At 49.0% G+C, this 24,965-nt stretch overlaps 1 protein-coding gene across 7 annotated transcripts in view; it reads right to left on the bottom strand.

The window, feature by feature from the left end:
* LOC126574007 (serine/threonine-protein phosphatase 4 regulatory subunit 1-like) overlaps positions 1-24,965 on the bottom strand; it is an 83,426-nt gene that overhangs the window by 22,173 nt on the left and 36,288 nt on the right. Inside the window, exon 1 of one of the 7 annotated variants that reach the window (XM_050233911.1) lies at positions 8,913-9,807. The exons of the other annotated variants lie outside the window; for them this stretch is intronic. The gene's annotated coding sequence lies outside the window, so the exon portion shown is untranslated. Of the gene's footprint in view, positions 1-8,912; positions 9,808-24,965 lie in introns of those variants that run through there. 7 annotated transcript variants of the gene reach the window in all.

The raw sequence follows: 24,965 nt of genomic DNA, 5'->3' as shown, positions 1-24,965 counted from the left end.
CGGACGGAAAGGACGAGAGTGCGATCATCCATGAGACATGTGCTTCTTTCGTCGGAAATCCGATTCGGAGCGGCTTTCGCTCGCTTCTTGGAAAGTAAGAAGCGAAGAAACGGGTGCATGAATAGACCTCACCATATCATTCAGGACAGCAGCCTGACGGAAAGGAGCATAAGGTGGAGCAGGAGTTGGATCACGATCTCTGCGCGGTGGGTCGGATGAGGGGCTGTCACATTCCAAGGCAATAGAGAGAGAGAGAGAGAGAGAGAGGACGCGGTGAATGGAATATAAGGCGCACGTGTGCTTGTGTGTATTTGTGGTGGGGGGGTCTATGTTGGTTTGCAATCGAAGCAAAGTACAAGAGCATCGCGAAGGAGGGGGTGAAGAAATGCCCCCCCCCCCTGCCCCCCAGGCGCACACGCGGATCGCGATCTTCGCGAAGACGCAAACCAAATTGACAGACAGAATGGAACGCGGTGTAACGAGTTTTATCTCCCATACACACTCGCACTCTTTCTCTTCCCGCTTTGTGTCTGCCTTTCTTTGCTTCTCTTTACTCTGTCTCGTTTCTCATCCTCACCCCCCCCCCCCCCCCGGCCCCCAGACGACGACCCACAAGACATCGCGCGCGTTCCTCAATTTTCTCATTCCAATCCTTCCCATAACCCTCTCTCTCTCGCTCGCACGCTCTTTTCTTGTGCGTTGTTGTTGCTGTGGCTTTCAATTGCTTTCGAGAATTTCTTTATTTTGGAGGCTCCTTCCGCTGTGTGCTTGGGGAAGGCAGCTTGCTCCCCCCGTGCCTCCATTCAACCACCATCCGTTGTCCTCGATCGCTCTCCACGCCTCTCCGTGAACTGGTTTGTTGTTGTTTGTACGCGCCGCCGGCAGCCGCGTGCCTGACGATCAGCATTCGCGTCCTTTAAGACGCGCCTGGAGCTCAACAACAACCACCACCCCACCACACCACGGAGGAGCAGAAGAAGAAGCGAATGGAGCACACCAAAGATCGAAGAAAGAAGATCGACTTGGCTTGGGAGCCTTCTCTTGGGATGCGCGCGCCCGCACCCTTTTACACACAAATTCGTCCCAGGGATCTCCCCGGGAGGAGGCTCTCATGGCGCTCCTGTGGTCTCCTCCTGTGGGCTCCTCTTTTTTTTCTGCTTCTTCGATTGAGAGCGTGGCCAAGGTGTGGTGTGGGGTGATGTGGGGTGGTGGGTATGTTTGTTGCTGCTACCGTACTCCTTTCTCGCCAACCGATTCCTTCTCTCCCCACAATACACTTCCTCCTCTCTCTCTATCTCTCTCTCTCTCTGGGTAGTGCTGCTGTCTGGTTTCTGGGGTTGGTGGCGACTGGTTCTCCAGTTGCCGGTCATTGACTTTCGACATACCACACTCGTAGAAAGAGAGAGAGAGAGAGAGTGCAAGGGGTGGAAATGGGGTGGTGGTTGGGTGTAGACTGCCTCTCACAAGGAATTCGTGTCGATCGTTTCCCAGTCCATCGTCCCCCCGGCCACTTTACTACCGTGTTTGGCGCGTTCTCGGCCAGCATGCAGTGTCACACACCACACCACACAGTGTATCATTTTTTGGCCAGGATTCGGGAAGACGTTGTCCGTTGGCCGTGGCGGCGCCTTCTCTCCATTCTCCAAAACACCCGAGAGCCGGAGAGAAGTTTTGTTTGATTTCCATTTCCAATGATTTGGCCCGGGGCGTTTTATGCTCTCTTCCGAGATTGGAATGCGGTTCCCCTATCTCTTTAGTCCTCGTGGACGTGTGTGCTATCGCGTGCTAGTGATCTTGGAATGCCGTTTGGGAACTGCTGCTTCTACTTTCTTTTTATGTCATGATTATTGGCGCGCCGATGCCGCAGGTCGATCGCCTAAATGAAGCCACCTCTTCTCCCTCTTCTCCCTCTTCTGTGACAATGATTTGCATTCAGGACGGAAGAATGGAGACCGCCAAGGGGACAGTGGCTGGTGATCAAGTTAGGCTGCAGTATTCTTGGCACGCAGCAATTTCAGAACGATGCAGGAGCTAGCTGCAAGCAAAACAACTCCCAAATGGATTTTGTTTCTTTCGTCGCCCTGTCTCTCTCTCTTTCTGGGCAACCGCGACCAGCGAGCGATGCGCCAAGAAGATCGCCACCACGCCAACAATGGCATCCACAGCCGGACTGATCGCGATGACGGGAAGGGAGAAGAGGACCCCAGTACTTCCAGAGGATCCAGTGTTGTGGCGTTTGTGTGCGAGATAAAGACGATGCCCACAGCGATAGATAGCGTGGGAATGAAAGAGAGCATGAGACATGATACCAATGATGCGCGCGATCGTACACATATATACCTGATATCCGATATTCTTTGCTTGCTTTGTATTCTTTCGCCTTTTTGTCGGGATCTAACATTCCAACGATGATGGAGGTAGGCCCCCTCACCCTTCGATGGGGGGGGCCTAGTCTGTTTCATGGCATGCGTCGTGCATACCGGGGGGGGGGGGGGGGGGGGGGGGAGGCAGCATAAGCATGAGCCGGTGGCGTGCGATGCAATGCACACGTTGCATGCCGCATCATCCAGCACTCACGTTACAAACAAGGGGCCACCACCGAGGGACTAAGGGGGGACGAGGGAACGATGCTCTGCGCCGCGAAAGGAAGCCAACACATTATTGATCGAGTGATCGTTGGTTTGTTTTTCACATTTTCATGACGTCACGTTCGAATGAAACGCGTTACAAACAAAACAAAAATGTGTCGAAGTGACACTTTGTGCGACATTTAAAATTTGGTTTCCAGAAAACAAAACCCAAAAAAAAAGGTCAAACTGTTTCCAAAAACAAGCATTTCATATACTCGCACCGTAAGCTTCCGCGGTGGCCCCAGTGGCCTTCTGTCGTCCCCACAACACCCCCTCTCCTCTCCCCCTCCCCGTCATATGCTGCTGCTTCATCATCATAAGGCGCCCGCCGCGTACACTCTCCCCCAGAGACCGAGTCGTCGTCGTCGTTGGCTGCACTTTTTCGGCTTTTTTTGGCCGCTCTCTTCCATTTTTTAATGTGATTTTGTTGACTTTTCCCACGGATATACCTGGATGTGAAGAGAGAACAACAAAACCGAACCGAACTGAACCGAACGAACGCAGCAGGGGGTGGCGGCGAGCAGGGTCGTTGTCCACAATACTGCCGCCGCCGCCGCCACCGCCCAGGGCTCAACCCCATCAAGCCATCACCGGTTGAGAGGAGCGCGAACGAGAAAGGAGAACGACGCGAGAACGCGATGAGCGCGCGAGAAGAGGTGCGGCTCTGGAATTCGTTTGACCTCCTTTACCACGCCACACACCACGACGACAATAATCATCGTGACGGTGGCGAGCGCCGATCATCATCCTCTCAATGATGATGATGATGATGATGATAGTGGTGACCGTAAACACACCAAACTAGGAGAGTGCCTCTGCACTGGAGGTACACTGCAGAAGGGGGAAGCTACTTGTTGTTTGGCAGGAGGGTGTAAAAAGTTATACTTTAATGCAGCACTCGGTCGGTGATGCTAGATGTTAGCATATTACATTTCAATTGTGCTTTCTCCTCTTCACTAATCGTGGTAGTGTGTTGGCCATTGATTTTACAGTTTTCATTGAAAAATTTGAGAACTTACGACGAACATAACTTGGCACATTCTTTACACAATCTTCATGCGGGGTCTACGTGTTATAAATTCAATTTGTAGCAAATACCTGCAATGAAAAGAAAGAGAAAAGAACGATTAAAACATGTTCAATTAAAATACATACAATTCATGATCATTATACATAAATTTAGAACGACATCGAATGGGTTATTTAAAAATATAGTATAAAACTGTATTAAACAACACGCATCCACGCACACGATGGGTTCGGTAGTAGAGTAATATAAAATAGAAGCTCCACACAATACAAAACGCAATATAAATGTAGCATAAAAAAAGCGAAGGAAAAGAGAAACACACAAGAGAACGGGAAGAAAAGAGCGCACAGAGAGACAGAAAGACCGAGAGCGGCGTGAAAGAAAGAGAGATTGAAAAAGGGAGCCAAAAACCGAATAATACACCAAAAGTGTAAAGGGTGCCTCCGATGGGGCGAGAGATCGAGGAAGGGGAGCAGATTGGGTGGTAAAAAAAAAAAGGAGAACAGATAGGGAGAACACGAAGGAGAGAACACAAACATAAGAACAGAAGGAAAAGGAGGGAAGAAGGGGCGCACAACATACGAAGTCGCGCGCGCGCGCTCGTCGTCGCCGCGGCGGCGGTCGCACGATCGTGATCGCCCAGCGTGGAATCGTTAATGAATGAAACTTTAAATCCATTGATAAAAAAGGGGTTGCCAGCGGTTGGGAGAGGGAGGGCGGCGAGCGCACGCTTGCGGTTACTCCACTCCATTCCCCCCCCCCTCCCCCCCGTTTTCCATCTCATCCCTTTCTCTCACATGATCGCCGCACACGCTGTGGAAGAGATCTCCTTCGCTCTTCGCACGGCGTGGCATGTGTTTGCGCGGCCACCCTTTTGGGGTGGGGAGCGATCATCACCATCCTCCCCACCCCCCTCTCCCCTTGTTCTCTTTTACCTCCTACCATCCTCCACCTGCTGCTGCTGCTGCTGCTGCTGCTTCTCGTGCAGGCTCCACCGGACGAATTTCTCTCTAAAATGGCCACAACTTGACGCCTTTTAATTTTCCTCGCCGCTCACGACACGCTTGTCTCGTCCGTTCGAACAGTGGGGCGGGCGGGCGGGGGGCTAGGGCTAGTTGGATGGATTGGGGAGTGTTGGAAGGGCGCCTATCTCCTTCTTCTTCTTATGCTTCTTTTCTTATGCCACCACCTCTCTGGGCCGTATGTACGCGTGTGTTTGGCTCTTTTTTGGAGCTTCTCGAATAATGGGCCGATGATGATCATCACCATTGTCAGCCACATACACACGCAGGCACAAACGGACATTCTCTTCTTTGTTATGGATCCCCGCGTTCCCACATTTCCTCGGTTGCTGCTGCTACTACACCAGAAAATAATGCTTCGAACACGCGCTTCTCCCTGATGCACTTTACGCGAGTCGAGTGAGAGCGTCCTGCTGCTGCTGTTTGGTGTGATGCATGCATCTCATACCTCCCCAATTTGCATCGTCGTGATACCACTCTCAAGACAATTGAAGCATCATACAATCAGGAAGGAATCAATAAAAAAAGGAAATTTATAGAATGCCGTTTCGCGCGTTTTTTGAAGATCGATCAATTCCAACCTTTGTTCAACACATCATGGTTTTGTCATGGTTGATTTTTTGTCATTTTCTCTCTGAATTGTCCTCTTTCCGGTTTTTCTTTTTTACTAGGCCGAATGATCTGTGCTCGGGCAGTGCAGCGGCAAATCTCGTTTGATTCAAAGGATTCATTCGCTGGTGAAGCAGAAAGGGGAAGAGGAAAGATTTATTTGAATATAAAACCAACCAGCGTTGTCCTCTAACAGCTGGGAGATGCTGGTTCGTTCTTCTTTCCAGCTCTGTTCTCGCCACTAAAAATGCTTCGCACCTTACAACGTGGTGATCATCGTCCATGTGCTTTGATATTCGAATTGTTATCTTTACAGTCCCATCGATACCCTGCCCTCTGCACACAGAAGGGAAAACCCAAAAAAAAACGGACAAACCGGTGTCTGTCAGGTGGATGATCGAAGAGGAACGCGATCAAAGCAGCAATGATAACAAACAAAACTGTCGTTGTACATACGGGTGGCTAGCAGTCACTGGTAATGATTAGAATGAAGAGAAAGAGAATTCTTGTACCGAGACAATCCGCCTAAACGCAGAACCACATATGCTCCAGAGGATCGGTGGTCGAAGGGAAGAGAGTGATCGTGGCCTCATTTCTAGCATGAATGAACATACACCACACAGTATGATGATGATGCGCTAGTGATGGCCTTTGCCCTCACGCCTCTCGTCGTCGGGGATGGTCAATATTTTTTTGTTTTCATTTTCTTTTTTTCCCAGCCCTGTGATGTGCCCCTGATCTACTACTAGACACTTCATTCACTCTCGACTGCCACGGATGCGCCTCTTTCTCTCTCTCTCTCTCGTTTGCTCGCTCTGCCTGTTGAGCAACACACATGGCGGGCTGGTTGGTCTTGTCTCTCGGTTATTGAATGGGTGGTGCGTGGAGGTTATAGGACGGGACAGCTAGCGTGCACCGGAAACTGTCACTGAAAAATGTAACTTTTTTTCGAATTCAACATAACTAGAACTAGAATACCGACAAATAGGCAAAAGATTATGTTTCTTTTCTTGCAGTAGCATTAATCCAGGAGGTGAAAACACCAAACATGCTGGGGCTTGGCGTCGCTTACATTGCCGTGCATAAAAGGGGCCCAAGAACGTGCTCTCTCTCGCTCGTCCTCTCTGGATCAACAACAGGAAGAAGGGGGACAGGGACACGCGATGTCCATGATGAAACTGGTGTGGAAGAAAGCCGTCGTCGCCGGCGATGGGTCGAGGAGAAATATCTTAGCGACTGGGGCGTTTCTTTCCCACGCTACTTTCTCCCTGGCTTCGAGAAGACACGGTGTTGTGGCCGCACCAAAAAGGGTGAGTGAGTTGTTTGGTAATGCTGCCTTGCCTTGCCTCCGGTACAATTCTTCGAGAGTGAGGAGTGCGACATATAGGGAAGAGGAATAATGATGCTCAAGAGTCCCGTCGTCGTATCTGCGGGCGCGTGTGTTTGTGTTATGTTCTGTGGCAGAGCATATCGAAGCATAAGACGTGATGAAATACTTCCATTTTTTCGATAGACGAAGGTTTATGCTTCTTTCCTTTTTGGCGCAACAGAATATTGGGTGAGAAGCATGATTTAGCATAAGAATCGTGGCGGGGGAGACCACCCAGGTCCGAGGATAACACCGTGATCGCGGCTTCCTTCGTTATCATCATTCCAAACCCAAAATATACGAAAAAGGATTCTCTCTCTCTCTCTCTCTCTCTCGGTGTCCTTAACCATCCTCCAAGCATGGCGCACACATACAAGCACACATACTGTTTGTGTGCGTGAAGGCGGCAACGGCATAAATTCCATGGCTGGCTTGGTGATGCTTCGAAGGAAAAGAAGAAGAAACCAACTTAAAAAAAAGGGAAAAAGAATCCGCAGCCTGAGCGAGAGCGCGCGCGCACACCCCAGTTCTCTCTCGCTCTCTCGCTCTCTCTCACTCTTGCGCCGTTCGCACGCATCAAAGAGCCGCGAAGATAATACAAAATGGCTGCCGTGCCAACGACTACCAGCGCAAGGTTCGCGTGTATATGCGTGTGTGTTTACGCGCGATGTGTGTCGTCATCATCATCATCATCATCATTAAGAAGCAGGAAAGGCGGCAGAATATCGAGCCTCGAGCATTATTTTCTCCGAAACATAATGTTGGCGTGCGCATGAAATAGAGAGCGAAAAAACATAAGAAAGGGCAGAGGGGGGGGGGGGGGGGGGGGGAGGGGTCCAGCAACGGGACAGAAGACGGCATTTTTCTGAGCAAACGAATAACGCAAGGACACTTCCGGTGTTCGGGGAAATGTTGTGTGAGCTTGGGATTAAAAGACGACACGGTGACGCCGAGATAGTTGATTTCATAAAAAATGTTCCAGTCGGTGGAGTTTGGCGCCAAAAGTTGCCGGATGCTTTCGATAAATATCTAGGAGTCCTTCTTTGATGATTTTCTCGCACATCGCCCGTTTTTTTTCGTTTTCGGGAGAAGGGGCGAAGGCCAAAGGATATGTGGTTTCCAAAAAAAAGGAGGAAAAATGTGGCATCCTTACGGCGGCGTCAGCGATCGGTTTTCTTAAAATCGACCTGCCCTCTCTCGCACTCTTTCTCCCCATGTCCCTGTTTCTTTCTCTCCTTCTTCATAGAAATCATCATTGGCGGCCGCACGCAACGTCTTCTCGTGTCGGGATCCTTCATCTCTTCTTCTTCTTTCTCTCTTCCTTTTCCCTGCGAAGCGATTCTTTCTCTCTTTCAGCCCGCTTCTCCAGAAGCCTCAGAGAGTCCCCCTTCCCTACCTCTCTCTCCACAAACCAGAAGTCCAAGAACCCCCACGAACGAATCGCTTGAAGGAAAGCAGCGAGAGCGAGAGCAAGAGAGAAAGACGGAGAAGCGAGGAGCCCAAGAATTCCCCAGCCTGCTTCTTCTTCTCTTTTCTTTTTGCTTTTTTTTCCACCAACGATGACGCCGGACGGCTGGTGGCGGAGGTGGCGGAGAGGAGTGTATCTCATCAGTGAGCCGCCGCCGCCGCCACCACCACCCGCTTCTTCTTCCATTTCGTCTCGTTTCGCTTGCTGCTCTTCTTCTGTTCCCCTCCGTCTCTCTCACTCACACACTCGAACGAGAGAATGTGTGAGTGACCGCCGCACGAGTTTGCGCTGGCGAGGTGGGCTTCCTCTCCTTCTTCCTTTCCTGGTGGCTTCCTCTCCTCTCCCTCTTCCAGTGGTGCGACGGACTTGGTGCCAGCTCGCTCTAGCACGTGCACTCGCCATCGCTCTTTCCCGCTCTCGCACAACAGTAAACATCAGCAGGGTGTGTACACACGCTCTCATTCATTCATCATGCTATCTCGCTCTCCCCCCTTGCCTCCTCTGACTACGGCGACAACACGGTGTCCAAACAAGCTTCACCAAATAAAAAAAAAAAAAAACCAGCCCGATAAGCGAAACGATGATAAAAAAAGCGTCTAAATTATGAGAATTATGAGCTTAGGAAAAATAGTTTCCTAAAGTACACAGGGGTTTTAAAAGAATATGAAAAGTGGGCTTCATATTTCGCTTTCAGAGTTTTCTTCAGGAAAACACTACAACACTTTTGGAGCAAATTTCGGCGCCAATGTTTTCTCCGGGATGGCGGCGGCGACAGGCGACTCACCTTTTCTCGTTGGAAAATCATGCCAACACACGTGCTCGGTGGGGTGTACTGGGAGGGTGTTTGGCGCCCCACAACCCCCCCTGGGAAGGCATCATCATAGTTTACTACGTTTTAACGTGTTTTCCGCCAGTCACACATACGCACATTTCTCTCTTTCTCTTTCACTCGCTCGCAGATTCCCTGGATCCCTGGAACCCCGGAACAACCGGAACCGGAAACGGCGGATGGGAATGCGGAAGTAGCGGCAGTTTTGGGGGGGGGGCCTCTGCAGGAGCGCCGGAATTCCCGGGCCTGTCTTTTCCTCCGCTTTTCCCACGGGCTTCGAATTCGGTGGAAAAGATGCCGAAGCACCGGACGCACGCACGCACGCACAGACACAGACACACATACACACGCATGGGCACGGACACGGCGGCGGTGGGAAAAATCCAATTTCGGCAGCGTTTTTCTTCGCTTTTCACGCCAAGGACCCGCGGATCCGTGGAAACTGCGCATCAGCTTAATCCGGAGCACGGCCACGACAATTAATTAGCACTTTTTCAAATTCATGGCCGCCACCACGGAGGGCCCCAAACTCGAGGATGGCCACCATTTTTGTCGGCCCGAAATTCCCGGAATTCCTCGGAATTGGAAAATTGATGGATGGCGGCACCGGGCACGCTGTTTTCACTTTTTCACGCCCGCCAAAACGCGCCCGCGGGAGGCTCACCGGAAAACTCTGCACACACGGATCCCGGGAAAAGTGGGGAAAAACGGGAAAAATCCAGATTCACGCGCAACGGGTGCACCAGTGGGGGGAACGGGCCGTGGGGTGGGTTGGGCGCGGATTTTCGCGGTTTTTTCGCGGTTTTTCCGATTTTTCGACGGAGCGACCAGCGGCACGACCGAGGCTTTCGAATTCCGGCGAAAAAAAAAACTGGCCGACTGGCCGATTGACTCAAGAAACTTGCCGTTTGACTCACCCAACTGGCCGATTGACTCAATCGGCCAGAACGAGCGGTTCGAGCAAAACCCGAGCGGAAAACGAACGATTCGAGCAGCCCGCGCGCGAGTGTGCGTGCCATGGTGAGTCCGGGGCCGCGGGTGTGCGTGAGTTCCACGATCGTTCGTGTGTGTGTCGAACGGGGGGAGGGGGAATTCACCACAAAGAGGGAGAATATTTGAAATTTGAACTAAAGTTACCTAAGTACCGATGCAACTCTTGCTTTACTTTTCCCCCTTCCTAACCAATGGTGATCAATGAAACCAGCCCCCTTTTGGTCATTGATAAGAAAACATAAATAATTCATTCGCCGCATCACAACCTGATTTCCAACCAACCTGTGCCCCTCCATTGATCGGGAGTGGGAGCTAATGGGCGAATCGTGAAGCCGGTTAAGATGTTAAACAAGCGATAAATCCCATCATGCCAGCCGCCCCGGCCCCGCTCCACTCCGAAATCCGGCACAACAACCCCAGCAGGCGGCAACGAGCCAGCCAAAACAACACCTTTTCTAGCCCACTCCCAAATTAGCAACATTTCCTTTTTTGCGCTTCCACCGACAAATTATCAACTTTGGCCTCCTGCCTTTCCACTCCAATTATCGATCCTTTCATCTCGGAATGTGTGCGGATCTGTACAGCTTGGCGCAGGTCCCGGAACTGTGAACATGATCCGCGGTTACACACTATTTTTTTTTTAATGAGAATGGTGACTCGAGACTACACATGCGATAATTGATTTCGGATCTTGGCCACTTTTTGGAATAGACCGCGAAACCCGGAACCACGTGACGGTCAACTTTCGTGCGCCTTCAAGCTCATCAGGTGGCTCCCTCGCCGTCCTAATGTCATAATCATCTCAGTCACGTGCCGCTGACTCGTTCCTTTCCGTGTCTCTTTGGCTGGCGCCTGTCTCCTCTGGCTCGCTCCATCCCCCCATTCCATGTTCCTGCTCTCCAATGTTCATCCGAATTACAAATTTATCGCCCATTACCACCTACTTCCACAGCCAGCAAATCGGTAAGTTCTGTTCTGGCCTCTTGTGAGGCTTCCTTCCCACCCCTTCCTTCGTTGACCATAAAACCGGCGCCGCGCGAATATCAGCCACCATAGAGCACCACAAATTAGTAGGTCGACCAGACCAAGAACACCTTCTCGGTGGTGGTGGCGGCCAGCTATCGCACCGTATCATCGCCACACACGCCTTCTTCTTTGGTCACCGCGGCACCAGCAGGTCTCGGAAGACCAAGGAGGAAGAAATGAGCAACAAATGCTCCGCCAAATGCCTTCGAATGCGCGCTTCTAAATCACATTCCCCAATTAGCAGCATTTAACATCTGCGATAAAAGCATCGCCGCGTCTTCGTCCCCCTTCCAGAACCCTTTCTTCCATCGTGCCAGCCCGCAAACGGTTCAAGGGTTCATTCCACTCTGCAGCAACGACGCTAGGGCCTCCTCTAGGGCCTCCCCGGGTGGCGGGTATTTCAAAGTTTTCTCGAAAGTTAATTAAAAGAAAAAAGTATATGTTTTGTGCCATCTTCCGTTCGGCGAGCCTCCATTTTTTTGCGGTTTCTAAACCTGGAAGGCAAACCTGCAGAACGAACAGTTCTCTGCCATTTCGAGCGAAGCGCAAGCATGTATCGTAGCATCTTGTAGCAGATCATTTGAGGACGATAGTGACTTTTCTAGTTCATAAACTCAATTGAACACCTGAGGGAACATTTATGAAGAGACGCTTCGTTTTGTTGAAACAAATTGAAAAACGTTACGATGTGTCTTGCACAATCATAATGAAAACGAGTTTGACAAACGCGCGTGGTGCAAGTTCGAGTGGAAAAGCGCGCGCAACTCAAGATCGTGCGCTCTGAATGATGCGCTTCTCCGTTTGCTGTCTCTCGCTGTTCCCTCGTTGCGATGGCCTTCGAGAATGATGCACGCGATGATCACCAACATACCACTGGCGAGGAGGGCCTATTTGGCTGAGGAATCGAGAGATGCAGTTTGCATCGTAAGCTTTCACATGGCGCGCATGGCGTAAGTAACGGGATTCTGCCTCCGAGAGCATAAGACAGAACGAACAGGAAAGCGACGCTTTGTCGGGAGAGTTGGATGAGGATTAGGAACTGCTAGGACGCCCGGTCTTGTAGCGTCTGCCATCACAAGGCCACCAACACCAGGAACACCACAAAACACTCACACCCAAACTGCTGAGAATGTCGCGATGCATCCGTAGAGTGTGGCGGTAGGAGATGGATGGTGGGGGGACGCAGCAGTGTGGCATTATTTATGCTCGGCTATGCTTGCATCCCTCAGCATCGTCGGCTTGGTCGGCCGAAATTCTTGGAAGGATCACTACCATCCCTTCCTATGTTACCTGCTGCTGCTGATGCTGCTGCTGCGTTGCATCGCATCCCTCTCTCTATCTCTTCTTTTCTATGCTTTTCTCAACCCCTACCTCTACCTCCTTCGCTCTTTGCCCAGGTTCGAATGCTTGTTGAAAGCAGAGCAAAACACACGCAGAAGACGGCAGGATCGAAAGGAACGTAAACAGCGGAGCAGCAAACTGGCGAGGTAGAACCGGTAGTTCGGTTGGTTGGTTTGGTAGGAGGGGGTGTGGGTGTGGGCCTGCTAGAGGCCATAAACTGTTCAAGGCTGTCTGGATTGCGGTAGGCGGCTACGGATCGGTGTTGATACACCGCAAAAGGAACAACAACCGAGATTCGCTCTCGCCACACAGTGTGTCACAATTGACACGTCCTGCCAGCCGTAAGAAAGGCGTACGAACTGTTTCATTTCAGAATCAAACAACAACACATTCAACAGAAACTATTCGGGCAGCATGTTCAATAATGTAAGAAACCACGGCCAAGGGACACCGATCATACAATATACATTCAAATGAAAGAAATCTCACCAAACTGAAGCATGTGACCGTCCTAAGCATCCTTTACACTTACCTGGAAAAAGAAAAAAAGAAAGAAAACTTGAATAACTAATGCTAGACAGACTAAATGGACCACGAGCAATCCAATCTCATCTACCACGATAACGTCACAAGTCAAACTCGATCCTTAACCCTTTACCGGCGAATGAGATTAGACACTGCTGCACACTGTGTCGCACGGCTGTGGAGGAAATGACTGCAATTGCCTCGGGGGGCGTTGTTTTCTATTAACGACTCATTTGCCCGGCCTATGATTGTATCCGGTACTAGGCAGGAGCGACAGCACGGTCGCTTGCCGACATTTTGGACCAAAAAGAAAAAGTCAAAATGGCGCGATAATTACATTCCTCGTCGAGACCCCCCCGGGGGGCGTATCTATCGACCTCCGGTTGAACATTGAACCGGGAAACCGAGGATATTACCTTTTTCGGGACGGTTGCGTGCTGACGGTAACCATCTTTCGCGGGAGCTCAAAGGTTTGGTGAATCAGTTGCAACATGATCGTAGTTTAGGTACTTTTCTGAGGGCTATATTGCCAATTTTGCATCATACATCAACTGAATGCGGTAGCGTGATGAGTAGGCAAAATTGATGAATCTTGAAATCTATTACCAACTCTGCTCGGCCAGAAGGATAAGGCGATTAACAGAAGGAAGATCCTCTTGTACATAATCCAAAGAGTGTCCGTAAAGTGTATGTAATCAATTCTAGTTAAGCAAAGAAAAGAATTACAACCTAATAACGCATTTTCCGATGAGCTACCACGCGTCTCCATGAGAAATTTGGCGCAATTTTTAATTTTTTACTAAAGTTTTTCGTGAAAACTAGACAAAGAAAATGGCGACTGACGCATCTGTTGCTGGGCATGCGGTCGTGCAAGTAGATAATTATTGCTTCAAAAGACAAGCAAGTTCTAAGTCAGATTAAAAGTACAGTACGAGGTGGGGCGAGGAGAAGGTTTGCTGCATACGGTTTGGTGATGGTGTGTCTATCAAGTGCTGCGTGTGTCACGTACCCACCATTTCGTGGTTAATCGTGGCGCCACCATCGATGGCCGTCATCTGCATACGGATTTCACGGTCATACGGTGACACCGCGATGAGCTGACACTGCTCGGCTACAACAAGCTTCGCTTGGTTTCTTTGGGACAAACAGGTTGACAACACATATTAACTGGTCATGGATATGGTTTAACGAAATACGCAGCACGGTTAGATAGTGTACGGATCAAAGAGACAATATTGTACCGAAGATCGACGAATCTGATCATCACTGATCATACCGATCCTTCGTCCGATCCCACAAAATACGCACAAAACTAGCAAGTGACGTGGCGCTAAGCTGGTTCTGGCACGGTCCAGGACGGGGTCGCGCGCTGACCGGAAGAGGATCGGTTGTGGAAGAGAAGGGGGGGGGGGGGGGGGTTGGGGGAGCGTGAGATCGAGGGCATGAGGAAGAGAACGCGACCACGAGCGACAGATTCGCAATTTGATTTCGGTGGCGGCGGCATCGAGGGACACGAGCGCACACATACACAAACGCACACATACAAGCCAGCAGAAAAAAAGGGATAGTAGTGGTAGTAGCACTATAGTGGCAGTTCGCCGATGGTGCGCTGGTTTTTGCGCGCTGTCAAAAGGTTCAACGAACTGCACGAGCCACCACAAGGTCATCATCGCCGCGTTGCCCCGCCGCGTTGTTGCGCCGCTCGGTTGCTGCGTATCGAGAAACAAGCAGGCAACAGCGACCGGGGAGGGGGGGGGGCCCACGAGTGAGTGAGTGAGCAGGAAGGCTAAAACGCGAAAAAATATCGAGAAAAAAAATAAATAAAGGTCCACTCTGCCCCACCAGTAGCACCCCAGCCCAACCCAGCCCAGCCTGAGCTTCTCTTTTCGTACTTTGTCCCCAAAACCCTCCCCAAAGTCCCACTTGGCCCCACGAATTGAAGGCGCGCGCGTGAGTTACTGGGTGATGGTGTTGATAGGGGGTTGATCGTGGTGGAGGATGGTGGAGAGTGAAGATGTTGTTAGGGGAGCGACGACATTGCGGACCCGGGGGGGGATACGCATCTAATCGGTGTTGGTCGACACACTAATTTTTGGGGCCACTCACGGGGGCCACCCCACGCATACGCACTCCTACTACTGCTCCTAGTAGTGGTGCTAGCTCCTCTCTCTCTTGCGCTCTCTGTCTCTCTGTCCTGTTCGGCCGAATTACGAAAATCATGCTCGCGAGAGAGCATGGGTTAGGCCGGCCGGCTGGCTGGAAGCATGGTCCGGAATGGCGCCAAGATCGCAGGTTCGGAGCAGCCACATTAAATGGAAATGAGGCATCTCGAATATAAATTACAATTACACAGCACCCCATCATGACCACCAAACACCCGATCGTGTCTCCCAAGATTAAGACGAAGACAAGAGGTTAAATATCGGACAATCGGTGTCCGCATCTTCAAGAGAGCGGCTCTAGTCTCGCACGATGGCTGATAAACCGCTGGGTCGTTTAGTACATGGTTCAGCCACTTACTATCCTCCATGTTGTTTATGCTTTCGGCTGCGATAAGCCACTCTCCCGCTTACCAGTAGACAATTATGAAAAAACCTAATTTTCCTACCTGCAACCACCCACACCACACCACATGATGAAGCCGAGAGCGCCCAGCATCGTCACTCTAATCAAATTCGCACCGTGATTTTCGCCACGCCCATCACGCGGTTCGATAACACGCGGCCAGGACATGGCACCACGGGAGTACCGGTGGACCAGGAGGTACTATCGTAATCGCATCTCTCGGTATGCGCGTTCACCCGGTTTGTATTTGTGTGTGTTGCGTGTGTAATTATAATCATCAAATCGAGGGATGCTGCCGAAAAGAGTGTCGCTGAAGCAGCAAACAGGATCAAACAAATGTGTAAAAATGCATGAAAGATTTTTTATTCGTAGAAGTTCATAAAATAAAACGAAACATGCAATTAAAATGATAATAGAATCCTTACAATAGAATTCACAATTTTCTGGGTTTTAAGGGTGGGTTGTAGTTAAATAACAAATCCTTGACAGTAAATTTAACAGAGAAAGTGAAGAAAATGAATTATACCTTTACTTTGAGCCCCAAAAAGGTCTCAAATGAGGTATGGAAATCTTGCTAGACGCCATGTTTTGGGCTCATACGAAGAAGGTGGATTACATTTCATGTTCTCATGTTCATTAACTACGTGCTAACCTCAAAGTATAAGCTTTCCTTCCCGAAGAATCAGCTATCTTGAAAGAGTCCTGCTGATTGCTCACTCCTGAGAAACTATGGTTTCAGTTCCGGATGTCGCGCCGCTCCCACCACGCCAACGGAGGTGCTGATGGGGTGATTTGTTTTGCTGATCGCAATCAAGCGAGAAACCGCACCGAATGTGAATTTTCTTTTAGCCTCCATTCTGCCAGTGCTCAGCAGCGTGAACGGCTTCTGGTGTTGATTGAGCATTTCAAAAAGAAGATTTGCATATCACACCCCTCCTCTTACCTCCGCTGCTTTGGTTTCAATCGATAATAGTTCTGAAACCAGAACCGGTTGCGGTTAGCAGAGGCCGCAATGAGTGCGAAATCGAAAAGTCAAGAAAAGGTGCCGCAATTGAAATCAGTTATCAATTCTATATCCGTGAGAAAAGGCAACTGCACTGTACCGTGGGCCGATGCATCTTCCATCGGAGCGTCTTTTCTCTTCAAAGAGATTCCATGATTGACGTCTCGAAATGAGATCTAGATTCTGCGGTTTTCCCTGGTGAGAGCGAGCCGGTAATCAGCGACGCGTCACCATACGAAGGGCTCATGGGATTCGTTCCTTTGACCATCTACCGATATACCAGAATGCACTGTGAAACCATCAATCGGTGAACACCGCTCTTGGCTAGATTCCCACGGTTTCAGAAAACTGAGCAAGCAGTAATGAGAAGCGCCGTAACCATATTTGCCTGTCTTTGGCGTTCTAGGCTGCTGCTATCTCAAGGCGCGTCGTACTAGGCAAGGGAACGAATGGAACATGGAAATTGGAAAACCGCCACAATCGATAACATCAAGCAGAACACAAACCGGTCCATAACAGCCCGCTCGATCCCGCTTCTAGCCTGCACAATTATATCGCAATGATTGAAAAAAGTCAGAAGAAAGGGAAAGGCTCCTTAATTCCGCATAGATCGTACAGTATGTCCAAATATCATAGAAAACAATTTCGAAATGCTAGATCCCTTCCCAAAGTAATGATTTGCTTACTTGTTTGCCTTCATCTTGCTGTCATCGAGTAGCAACAGATCGACGCTGTTGGTGATCAGTTCTGGTCGATGATCGATGGTGCGTTTCACGTAGATCTGCCCGTTTACGGTGAAGACGCTTTTGATCTTGCCGTCACGCTTCAAGCGCATCGCTTCCGCCTTCAGGCTGACGTTGCAGCGTGTTAGATCCTCGTTTATGTAGATGCGCCCCGTCCCCTCGTAGCCGATGTCCCGCAGGCACAGAATCTTGCCAGCTCCGGCCCCATACTCCAGGTAGCGTCGATAGAACTCGTTACGTGCATTCCGAAACACGAACTGCACGTGCACCGGAGCCATGGTGCTGGTGTCGGAGAGTCCGGATCCCCGGGATAGAGGGTGGCGTCTAGTGGCGAGAGAAGCGGCACCAGTGGTAGGCAAGTTGTCCAGTACGGCAGGACTGTACTGCGTCGTTGGTGAAGAGGTTGGAGTTGTAGCTCGGGACCCCAGGGGCGAACTGCCGGTCACCGCAAGTCGCCTGATGTGAACCATAGGAATCTCGCTCTCGGCAAAACCTAGCCGGCGAGCAATGCGCACGTAACACTCCCGCAAGTCTTCGGGATCACGGCGTGGAATGCCGACCAGCAACAGATCACCCGCCTTCGTCAGCCGCTGCCCATAGTCCTGGTGGTTCTGGTAAAGCTGACTCGTCTGTGTCAGCCGACGATTGATCGATTCGAGGCGGCCACCAAGCTGATCTCGTATACCGTTTACCTCCGTCAGCAACCGGTTAAACTTGTGATCCAGCCCCGTAGCGGTCGGTGCCAACTGAACTCCATCAGAATGGGGTGGAGTCACCGAGGGTGTCATTTCCTGTCCGTTCACAGACAGTGACCCCGGGGATTCTGATCCCTTGGTATGCAACAGCGGCAGGTTGGCACTGTTACGCACGTTGCAACGCTCAATCTCGGCATGCCGAGCCGTGGCTAGAATGGCCGACATGATCTCCGCATATCCACCACCATCCTGCGCCTCGCCAGGAGGTGCTACACTTCTACGCCGCGTACGGTCCTCCCGGTTCTCGTCCTCGTCATCCTCGTTCACCGTGTGATCTTCTGCAAAAAGGCCTCGGCGAACGGGTGTACTCTTCGGTAGTGCCGATCGTCGCTTATGCAATGACGACATTGTCGAGTGAAATTTTCGCCCTAGCACTACACTCGCTTATACGCTACACATCTATTTGTCGGCACTTGTTTTCTATGGGTTATTGCTTGCACGGTTTACAAACTTTTTGGCACTCCAAATGGTGATAGTTAGTGAAGGACAGTTCTGTATGATGCACCGATCAGATCAGAAATAACTTAACGCAGAATTAGACGAGCACACAACAGAAGAAGGTCTTTTAAGAGTCATTCGCAAGGATTTGTCACATTTTGTCTATGAAGCAATGTGCTAAAATGACATACGAACGACGTAAGCGAATATACATGGCATGGAGCAAAAGATTGAAGCAGAATCGTCGGTTTATGCTCCATAATGCTACGACCGTTGCTCAGATAACATAATCAACAACACCAAAAGAAATACTGAAGATACTAAAAGTCAATTTAAAAAAAAACATACGCAGCCACTCAACAACACGCACTATATTTCATTTCATGGCATGTTTAACGCCATTTATGTTCAGCAAAGGATCTATCAAAAAAGGATCTTTGTCGCAAAATGATTTCAGATTCAACATTCTACAACGATGGGTGTGTATGTGCATGTTAGAATGAATGAGATATTGTTTATACACACCCAAAACTGGGAGACCGGCTTGGCAAATGCAGAGCCAAGGCCAAAAGTCGATGAAACCTCCATTGCCTCCAGTATGGTTAACGCGAAGGACCTGTGGGGCAGGTAAAACCATCCCCAGATTTTCTCCCGAAGATGAGCTCGTAAAAGAGAAAGAGAGATAGCGAGAGGTACAGCATTACCCCATGCTCCCCGAAGAGAAGAAAACAATCCAAATCCCTAAAAAGGAGATTCAAGTTAAAAATAACCAAACACAGTGCTGCCGCTTTTAGATGCCTCCAGCCGAAGTAACGCTAATATAAGCTCCGCCAGACCACCTTCAACGTTCCATTCCACAACCAGAGCCTCTAACAAGGATCAAGGGCGTGCTTGCATAGGTCCTGCTGAATTAGCTTGGGTGGGAACATGTCCTCCACCCGTTCGTTCCTTTCGCGACCTCAACCACGTTGCGATGTTGCGCGCGCGCGGGCGCGCACACATACATGCGAGCTGATATTGAACCTTCAAAGAGTAACACATGCACGACCACTACAGCTGTAAGCAGCGCAAGGGCAGAAACCCCATTTCGTGAACGATTTTCCGCCCAAAGCGCTGGAGAGGGTGGGAGCGAGTGCCAGCGAAAATTCCTAAAACATTGATATGCGGCGCGTTCCTTCACATAGCGCCGGTCCTCAAGGAGCACAAGTGTGTTGGTGTCATGTTGTGTGTAGCTCCTGGAAAAGCCTTCAACTTGAACGAGCCACTCCTTTCAGTACGAGCACCGTAACAGACACACGCGCAACCCCAGCATTATAGACTGGGGTGAGATGTTCTGTCGGTTTTCCTCCCTCTCCTTTTTCCCGTCATTTCCCTGTACGATATCCTTACTGCAGCGAAGGGGGCTATAGAAAGGCGATTCGACTTTTCTTACTCTCTGCTTCAGCGATGACCAAAATCGCACAAACATATTTTCTTTTTCAAGATTAATTTAAACCCGCTCATACGAAGAATCCTCGGTGGCTCATTATTCTCGAATCGTGCTGATCCTGTTGCAAGATGTGATCTAAAGCGTAAATTATCGATTGCGATGATGGTTGTTTCGTGCCACCTTTGGTATTTGCTCATTTTATACACCTACAATCTTCTGTAGTTTCACTAAAATTCATTACGACTACTTCTACCCATCTACAGATGCCTTTTTGCAGTTCAGTATTCGAAAAAGACAACTACGCTTATGTATTGAATTTTCCGGAGCATCATCATTTCTCTCCCCTCTCTCTCATCATTAAAACATATTGCTGCTGGTGAGCGGGACACGTACAGGTCGGAAAAGGCTATGGCAAGGACTCTGAAGCCAAATACGATGTTACATTATCTTTCTCAGTTGATGAAAGCTGTATTTAATAAAAAACGAATGCCTTTTTATGCACATCGTCTTACATATTTGCTTTGCGCGTTGTTGAATGGTTACAATCATTTGAGGGTGCGTTTGAGTTGTTTAACATAAACGAAGGACATAAAAATCAAGCAAATCAACGGTTGTCAACCAACGGCACCGCAAGATTCACAACAAACTTAGTTACTGCAATCAAAACATTTCCTCGAATAACAGTCACTCGTAAACACATTTTGCATACCCCGTTTAGACAGGTGTTAGCTTATCACTATACACTTGCTAGTACACATTAGCTGCCTCATAGCACTTGCACTGCAATCCACCTTAGCAATAGGATTGATTTTTTATTGCAAACTTCATTGTACAACCAAAGGCCACGGAAGGCAACATCTGCATCACGAGTGGCATTATCGTGAAATGGCACTAATGGGCGGCCAGAGAGCCTTTTTTCCGGCTGACCGGAAGGATATCATGTTATGTGACGCGTGTTCGTACCAAATCATCCGGCGTCCCGTTTGAATGAGTTGAGGTTCCTTTTGACACATTTGCACTCCATCACAAGCACGACGCTGGTGTTATTGTAGTCGGAAAAGTGCATCCTTGGCATCTGCACTACTTGCAGGAGAGAAACATTTTCGTCGATACGATAGGGGGTGCGCGTTTGTATGTGTGGCTAGGTGGCAGAAAACAACAGTTGCTTGCTCGCACACTCAATGATATGATTCGCAATGTTGCAATAGTGTAATACACTAACACTGATAAATTCTCCAACATTTACTCTCGCAAATATCACTTCACTGAGCTATACGCTTCTAGGATAGGCTCTGAACATAATTATTTCAGAAGCATAGGAAAATGATACGTTTTTGATTCGAACACGGTTCGATTTTCCAGCAGGCTTTCTTGAAGAAATCAAAACAATTTCGATGAAAACTTAAGAGAAGCTGCGTGACTTACGAGAAAAGTGGGTGTAGAAGAGCGAGGATATGGCGAGTCTAGAAACGCCTGACCAAGACTGGGGCCGGGAAAACACAGTGGTCCCGTCGTGTTGGGGTTGCAAAGTACGCGAAACATTCACTCTAGTGTTATCCCCTACCTCCCCAAAAACATCCTTCGAGCTAGTGTTGGTGATGTTTGCCGGCGTTGCAATATACATCTCCACACACACAGACAGTTTGGGGATGTGCCATCCTGCCCATGGTAAATCGGGGAAAGTGTTTCCCTCAAGTTCATGAAGGATACTTTGCTCTCTGGCAGCAGGGAATGGTTTAGTTGCTGTCAACTCTCTCTTTGCTTCTCTGTCGATGCTCATAAGAATATCCTTTTCCATTTGCGAGAATCTAACAGTTTTACTCTCAAAATGACTAAATTATGAACCATACTCTCTTCGCAACTAGTACCACAATAGCATCCGGAAAATTCAAAACAATAGCTAACGTCTGGCTCTAGTGGTTTCAAGAATTTCACTAAAAAGGAATCGAAAAAGTTTCGTGTTACGACATCAATGTCTATATTAATAGTATAATTTTATATAGTATAGTTTAATGGAATAAGGATATGATTTTAAAGATAAGTAAACAGAAAAAGAAATGGAAAAGATAGTTACGACGTTAAACAAATAATTAATGATTAAACATCTAACTGAAAGGATGTAGCACAGTATGGCGTACAACGCCGGAGGGTGGACCTGCTACTCGTCTTGGAAAGTACAGCCAGTTTTCTTGCTTGTAGGACATCTGGCGAACGAGCGTGATGTTTTTTCAATCCTTTTTTAAATGCTTTAGTTATTACACAACCGAAGCATTTCATTTTATATTCATGAACTCCTTCTGAACATCTTCAACATCTTGAAGGACACTGAAGCGATTTCCAATGTTTCTATAATGCTTTCTGCATTTTTTCAAATGATATACTAAATATAAACAAAAACTCTGCAAATTGAACCTGGTAGTACAATGGAACGATAGACCACATGAGTTAAACCCATTCAGCGCGTGTAGCTCAAGATATGTCAAAGAAACATAACACGCCCAGTACAAGTGTGTACATAAGGTTGTTGTCTGGTGAGGAATCCAAACTCCAACAGCGAGCACACGGTGGCTCTAAACGGAAGTGAAAAGATATGGAAGCGCCTAGAGCGGGATGACGCCCAGAACGAACCCATTTTCTAGCCCTTATTACGAAACATTTTGTTTTGTTTTGTTCTCGCGTGTTTATCTAACACCGTGGAAGCTTAGGAATGCAACAAGAGGCGGAAAATGTACGAGAGAAAGAGAAGAAGCGATTATGAACGATAAAAAAAGGAAAAAAAGGGTACTAAAGAAGAACTCTAGGTCCGGCAATGGAATGCATTGATGCGGCCAGCAACTTCCAGTCCGCTTCATGCATCGGCTCCAGAAAGGTAGGTAAACGTTAAAGAAAACTATCGTAGCCCTGCGACTCGGAATTGAACCAGAAAGCCTGATTGACCAGAGCGAGTGAGACTAAAACGAAGGATTCAAATCGTGATTGCAAGTGAAACAAGTTGAGGTATTGTGCGGAGATTCGATTGCAATGTAACTCGTGATTTGTGAAACTCAAATTTTGAGAAATTTAACCATGTGAAAATCAGTCTTCTAAAACAAACGCTAAATTAGCTAAGATGTATGTGTTGTAGCTATGCCACTATCGAAACGCACGCTGCGAAGTAAACTTAGCAGTGATGTTTCGAAAAATCTCTTCGCTTTGGTCTGAGTACCGTTCGTGAATCTTTCGTAAAGACATAAATGGTATGTCCTGAACCAAGGACCAGGACATGCGCGGAATGCAGACTACGGCGGTACCGGATTCGGATGTGAGAGCTGCCGCCGCATTCCGCTCGTCGTCAAATCTTTTGCATGGAAAGACATTCTTACCAGAGGACATCTTTGCAAACATCTCAAAACAAGGATATCATCAAGGAGCTTAATGGGCATCAGCGATATTTTAGAAAAATTGAATATTTACTAAAATCGGCAGCATCAACCTGATGGAAACCGGTGAAAATGGACAAAAAAAATCCATCAGCAGGCGTCACGATTTGATAAAATTCTTTTGGCCCAAAAAAACAACACAAAATCACCATTCCTCGACGACACGAAATGGCGTCGTTAGAAGCGCAAAGCAGCACATCATTCGTTCGAAGATAACCGCGCGAAGACACACGGGGCCCGGCATAGGAGAGCGAGAACGATAAAGTAGTGAACAGAGAGTGAGAATTCAACCGAGAGAGAGAGAGAACCCGAACGGGCGCAAGATTGTGGGCCAAGACGGGAACACATTCGCAAAAGATGTTTTTGGCGGCACGCACACCCGCAGCTGTCACACGCGTGCTCAATTTTCGGCAGGTCAACCCCATCGCCGTCGTCGTCGTGGTGGTGGTCGACATCCACAACAACATTTTTATCAATGTCACTGTTACGATGGCCCCCGATGAGCTCCCCTTTGGCTGATGTGAGCATTACGCATCGCACGCACGCACCCGGCACTCGGCGCCTGCTGTGGGGGGGAGGGGTTGATGCCTATGCCTATCACTACCACTATCATACACCCAGCGACTAGAGGCTACTCGTTTCGGTAACTAAGGGATTTACGGCTAAAATGGATCGATACTACTACCCGCCAGAGAATGGAGCCAGAGCCAGCCATGCAACGGTAGTAGTAGTAGTGGTAGTAGTAGTAATCACGCAACATACGATCGCTAGAGAGAGCATAAGATGGGGCGGTTGGGTCGAGGTAAGGGTGAAGGGTGGAAAAATGCGACGATATTACGATAAGGCACCGTCGTCGACGTCGTCTCGCGTGTGTGGTGTGTGTTGTACTCAATTAGTGGAGTATTACACGCTTGTTCGACGGCTTTCGATTTCGATGGTGCACTGGCTAAGGTTGACTCGATTTCCTGGCCAAAGAACGCGATGCATCAATTCACTTGCTTTAAACATTTGCTGAAACTACTACAAAACATGAAAAAACGTTATTGAAACGCATGTTCCATGTCTCATTTCGCATTCCATCACATGTTCATCATGCTACTGATGATGGTAATGATGATGATGATGATGATGATGGATGTGATCTCTGCAGTCTACTCGATAGCAAGTAGCTGATGATGCTTGCTTACGCGTAAATGCCTCCCAATGCTTGCCACAGTTGAATAAGATGGAGTGCTTTGAACATAATCAAAAGAAGGGCCCACTTATGCTATCGGTTATCGATAAGAAATATGTCTGACTAGGGCCGCACCTTAGGTCAGCGTCCTCGTATGCCTCGTATGCTCTGTGTCTTGCCGGTTCATACTGCTGCGTGGCAGATCCCATCGCGAGAGCAAACCATCCACCACCAGCACCACCAACAGCACCAGTTCCCCTTCAAAGATTCATGCACCAACATTAGTGCTGGTGCGCGATATTTTTCGCAATCTTCTTGGATCGGGGAGCGTGAAGGAATCCGGCTCCCAGTTGCTCACCCCGTGGTGGGAGCGCAGACAGCGGATGGATTTCGTGCGATGGCGAGTGGTTGGTTCTGTTCTTGCCTTGCGTGGTGCGTGCGCTACGCAAAAACAAAATGAAAGCCATTCGCGGCCACCGCGCTGTCGTTCATTTGGGGAGCAGAACCAGCGGCAGATCGTGTCTCTCTTATGCGCTCATCTCTCTGGTTCACATCTGGCGCCCCAACGGAACCCACTACCACCATCAACCAGCCAAA

Source organism: Anopheles aquasalis, chromosome 3, assembly GCF_943734665.1.
Source record: "Anopheles aquasalis chromosome 3, idAnoAquaMG_Q_19, whole genome shotgun sequence".
Lineage (NCBI taxonomy): Eukaryota > Metazoa > Arthropoda > Insecta > Diptera > Culicidae > Anopheles > Anopheles aquasalis.
This window is presented reverse-complemented; position numbering and strand designations above follow the sequence as displayed.